This window comes from Microchirus variegatus (assembly GCF_963457635.1).
Source record: "Microchirus variegatus genome assembly, chromosome: 2".
Taxonomy (NCBI): domain Eukaryota; kingdom Metazoa; phylum Chordata; class Actinopteri; order Pleuronectiformes; family Soleidae; genus Microchirus; species Microchirus variegatus.
Genome location: NC_139803.1, coordinates 18,907,838 through 18,913,881, shown reverse-complemented (window position 1 = coordinate 18,913,881; position 6,044 = coordinate 18,907,838).

Sequence of the window (6,044 nt, the reverse complement as noted above, 5' to 3'; positions counted from 1 at the left end):
AATTACTGGAATAAATGTTTGTTTGTAATTAACATGAATAAATACAATTTGTTATTTTTTTATACCGTGTTATCAATACTTGGCGTGTCATTTAATGCAAGGTGCTGCGTCTTAACACCTACAAAGTATCCTTTCTTATTTTTACTAAACACATTTCAGTATGGAGTTGTTGTTTTTTTTTTATTAAGTCAATACATTTAAAAATAACAGACGTGCTCTCCCCATAAAGACACATGACACAGTTAAGCAAACAAAAAAGAATGAAAGATATTTCTAAATTATTATTTCCTCTAGTCCAATAGTTTTTCAAAAGAATAATGTTAAGTGTCTTAATATAATAATTTATGTGGAAAAACTGATGAAATTGTGGTTGTTTTTGCCACATTGTAAAATGTGCCACACTGTTAAAATGCACACATTTTAACGAAATCTTGAGATAAAGTGGTACAATTCTCAATTGGGTTTTGGCATTCCCAAAGCAAAGGAAATCAGTATAATTTAATAAACTGCAGATCATCACCACTGTAGGTAGGTATGCAAAAGTTAATTTTCATGGTTTTTCTTTATAAATCATTGGTAGTTTGGATAAGAAATGTCAATTAAATATATCATATAGGAGACAAACACAGTGCTATTTGAGAAGTGAAATAAAGTTTATATGATTTACAGAAAGTGTGCAAGAATTATTTAAACAAAGTTAGGCATGTGCATAAGTTTAAAAGAAAAATTTATGCATCCTCCTTTTGCAGAAATAACAGCCTCTAAACGCTTCCAATTAGAGTCTGGATTCTGGCGGAAGGTATTTTGGACCATTTACAAAACATCTCCAGTTCAGTCAGGTTTGATGGTTTCCGAGCATGGACAGACTGCTTTAAATCACACCACAAATGTTCAATTATAATCAGGTCTGGGGACTGAGATGGCCATTCCAGAATATTGTATTTGTTCCTCTGCATGAATGCCTAAGTAGATTTTGAGCAGTGTGTCGTTGTCTTGTTGAAAGATCCAGCCCCAGCACAACTTCAACTTTGTTACTGATTCCTGGACATTGTTCTCCATAACCTGCTGATATTGAGAGGAATCCATGCGACCCTCAACTTTAACAAGATTCCCAGTCCCTGCACTGGCCACACAGCCCCACAGCATGATGGAACCGCCAACAAATTTTACTGTAGATAGCAAGTGTTTTTCTTGGAATGCTGTGTTCTTTTTCCGCCATGCATAACGCCCAAATAACTCTCTTTTAGTTTCATCAGTCCACAGCACCTTATTCCAAAATGAAGCAGGCTTGTCCAAATGTGCTTTAGCATACCTCAAGCAACTCTGTAGCAGGTGCAGAGAAAAGGCTTTTTCTGCATTACTCTTCCATACAGCATCTCCTTGTGTAAAGTGTGCTGAATAGTTGAACGATGCACAGTGACACCATCTGCAGCAAGATGATGTTGTAGGTCTTTGGAGCTGGTCTGTGGGTTGACTGTGACTGTTCTCACCAGGGCTGGATTGGCCATCGGGAGTACCAGGATTTTTCCCGGTGCGCCAGTCATTTATCAACATCTCTGAAAGAGTCACATTGAAATATTACTCATTACCTCCAAGGTATGTTTTTTTTGGTTAATTGGACAGGTCACTATAACTATAGTGTTAAAAATCACATGTGACCAAAAGGACCATTGTTGAGGATTTAAATAATCACAACTTCAGAACTATGCCATAGTGAAAAGTTATATTTGGCTTTTCACCATGTTAAGGATCAATATTACATTTTATTCAAATAACACAAAAAGAACAATACATACTTAAACATCATGTATTTTTTGTTTCACTCTTCATCATTATTAGTACGGCCTCCCTCACACTTGCACAATGTGGTACAGCAAAGTCCAGCTCGGTGGCACTTGCAGTTGACCAAACAGTTGAGGAGTGAGCATCCCTTGCGGACATCTTCCACATCTGTCCAATATGGCACCCAGACATTGGTTTTGTCATTCCACTGCCAACCCCATTCACTCGGGTCTGGAATCTCTGGAGTTTTGGAGAGGGACTGCTTCCAGACAAAATCTGCAGTGCGCAGGGCACGCTTCCCATGCTGGAATAAGGCATGCTGGGTCTGGGGGAATGAATCCAGGGACTTGAGCACATGAGTGAAAAGAAGCTTCCGGGCTGCATTGACTGACTCGACACCGCAGTTCTTACTATGCATGAGTACAGTCCATCGTTCAATCCGCTCGCATGTGCACTGATTCCAATGTGAGGCTGGTTGGGTCTTGGGTGATCACAATAAGGGTGTTGGTGACTTCTGGGTAAGCTGCCCACGCATAACATGCAGTTTTTTTTGCCAATTCCATACATTTCTGATACAATGTCACATATTGTGAATGCGTGGAAGAGGGGCAGTGCATGACATTTTTGAGGTCCCAGCATTCCCAGCTTTCCCTGAACCAAATCCAATTCACAGCTCTGAGAGGCCTAACTCCTGGAACAGATTGATGGCCAGCACAACCACATCACTATCTACTGTCCTTAGGTAAGCCTTGGTGTGGCCCTGTTTGGCAGCATGACATAAATGTAGCTCCCTTTAGCAGAGGTATCTTAGCAGAGACTCCTGTTCTGTACCCTGCTGTCCCACCACGCTTAACACGAGTCTGGGATACAGGTCTGCTGCTGCCTCATTTGGTAGTTCGTGTCACTCAGGTAAATCCGAATTAAGAATTTCAAAGAGTGAAGTCACAGAATAACACATTTAAACTTACAGATGGAGGCATATTCTTCGTATACTGTTTCAAGATTCAAGATTCAAGATGTTTATTGTCATATGTTCAGTTAAAGGGATACTTCACCGATTTGAATGTGGCTTTGTATTGCTAGAATAGCAGTAGTATTTTTTAGAAAATGTGCTTCCCTCCCTCAGTTTTTCACTGAGTTGTAAAAAAAATCTGTTTTCCATTTACAAAATTTGCCCTACTGTGATGCAAAATGCGTCATTTGACTCACAGTAGGGCACATTTGGATAAGGGAAAACAGATTTTTTTAAAAATCAGGGAAAAACTGAGGGAGGGAAGCACATTTTCTAAAAAATACTACTGCTATTCTAGCAATACAAAGCAACATTCAAATCGGTGAAGTATCCCTTTAAGACAGACATCACACTGCACAATGAAATTCTTAATTTGCATGTCTCCCAAGTCAAAAAAAAGTTAAAAATAAAATAAAAATACAAATATATAACTTAACACAGTGTCAGAAAATATAATTAAAAAATAATAATAATAAAATTGAAGCTAAAATGTACAGACTAAAAATATAAACTTATGTTTAAGAGTGATCTTAAACTCTTAAATCTTGAAATTAAGGCAGAGTGGACAATTTTGCACGATTTGATTCTTTGAACAGAGTGATGTTTTAACAGAGAACAGAGAGTCGCAGCAGTGTTTGTAATGTTCCCAGTTCAGTCAGTGCAGTGTGTTTTCTTTTTTTGGGGGGGGGGGGTGTAAATCAACCAGTTCAGGGGTGGAGGGCCTGATGGCCTGTGGGTAAAAGCTGTTTGCAATCCTTGTAGTTCTGGATCTCAGACTCTGGTAGCGTCTGCCTGATGGCATCAGTGTGAAGAGTCTGTGCTGTGACTGTGTGCTGTCGTTGATGATGTTGTGGGCTCTTCTGTCTTCTGGTTGCCCTGGTGGAATAAATGTGGCTGCTCCATAGATGGACTGTGCAGTTTTGACCAACCGCTGGAGGGCCTTCCTGTCTTGGGAAGTGCAGTTACCATACCAGACTGTGATGGAGCTGGTAAGGATGCTCTCGACCGTACATCTGTAGAAGTTGCTGAGAGTTGCCAACTCTGACTGACAGGGGTCTGTCTCTGAGGAAGCTCAGCACCCAGTTACAGAGACCAGGGGCCTCATGTACAAAACCTGAAACTTGGCGTATGCCAAAACCCAGAAACTGTCGTACGCACAAATAAATTCAGATGTATCAAAGTGTGCGTACGCATGGATCCAAACACGTTTCTTTTGTACATCCCAAATCAACGTGGAATAGAGTGCACATGCAGAGGTGCCAAACTCCTCCCTGTCCACGTCCCCATTTAAATATGCAAATCAATTTAAATAGGCCCTGAGATTCACCTCTTTGATCAAATAACACAATGAACAAAGGAAAAAAAAGGAATTTCACACAGTCTGAGCAAGAGATTCTAGTGAATAAATCGGGGACGTACAGGGAGATTAGAGGGAGATACAATTAGCTGCTCACAATACACATCGCTCGTGTGTAAAGATGGCAGGATATTTAAAGCTCACATGGTCCTGTTGCACATAATATGTGAGTTATGGAGGTCTACTTACATACATTAACTTGTTTTTATGGTCAAAAACCTCCTAGTTGCTCTAAACGAGCCGAGCGTAGAGCCTTCCCAACTGTCTTGTGATTGGCCAGTACCCGGAAGTGACATATTCAGCACACCAGCTCTCAGAAGCACAGCTCTCCCCTCTGGAACGGTGGATGCACTGCTACTCATTATCAAAACATTGTTTTAACAATGTTTAAAAATAGCTTCGTCACGACTCCCCGCCGCAGTCCCTTTATGACTTTGACCCGGAGTCAGACCCAGAGTCAGAAGACACTGTTGCTTGTGAAACACCTCCACAACGGACGTTCTTCTTCTTCTGCGGTTCAATGTGCCAGATGTGCCCGGACTAGTGCCCGGAGCAGGAGGATCTGCTGTTCAGGAGAACCGCTGTTTACGTAACCGGACCGGGTTTTTTCAGAGATCTCACTGAGCCAGAGATTACAATAAAACAGTGTTCTCAGCAATGGCTGAACTGTTTGTTTTGAAACTTCAGGGCTTCTTAATCAAGGTAATGAGGCAGATACACACTAAAAAAAACAGCATTAATTGGAACTTCCGGTCTAGGTCCGTCCCACACAGCTGGCATAGCTCGGCTCAGGGTTGACTGGCACACTCCTGACAGAAATCGGCTTATGAGCCTATTATCGTTTGCAAGTAAATCCTCCCTAAATACTCGCTCACGTCGGATTGCACCATTTGCAAGGTGTTAATTGTTCATAAGTGTGTCTGTGATGTGCACATCACTCTGACGACTACTTGTTTTCACATTATTAACAGTTTCCCAGCATCACCACCAGAGCAGGAACGGAGTACATTTACTTGAGTACAGTACTTAAGTTTTTAAAAATTCTGAGGGATCTGTACTTTACTCGAGTATCATTTTTGGGGAGTACTCATGACTTTACTAAAGTACATTTGAGAGGCAAATAGTGTACTCTTTACTCCAATACATTTATATCCATAACCATGAGTACCTGTTAATTATTCTATTAAAAACACAAACAAAAAAAACAACTCCATGGTCAGATTTAGTTGAGAGACGAAACAATGGACGAAACAATGGATGAAGATGCAGTAGGTCCATATCAAGTTAATGATAGTGCCTACAAAAATCAATCTTCCAACTTGAGGAAGCATGCCAAGGTGCGTACATTGAAATTAACTTCCTTACATTTCTAAGCGAGAATGTGCCATTGTGCTATTGCCTTGTGGGCAAGTGAGAAATGTTGAATAAAACAACGTGGTAAAAAGATGAAAATTACTTAATTTTACTTTCAATTCCTTTTACATTTTTCAAGGTATTAACATTAACATTTCATAACTCCATGTAGGATGTTATGTAAATGTAAGAACTGTGACAGTAGTAATGCAAACTGTAATGTAAATGTGCAAGAACACCATCTGTTTGAATCTGTTGGCTGTTGAGCCATAAGAACAGTTCATAAAGCTGGATATCGAGAACACACAAATTCATTTTTTAAGTTCATTGATATTATGGAGCTAAAAAAAAAATATTTACCACCTGGCAATTTACAGAGATTATTCTTCAATAGAGAAGGAGGTTATAATCTCAGGGAGAAATCAGATTTCACAACTGTTACTGTGCGTACCACAATGAAAGGTTTTTGTATTTCAATCCGGGGGTAAGACTGTGGAACTGTATGAGTGTAAAGTTGAGGCAAAGTATAAGCCTGATTCA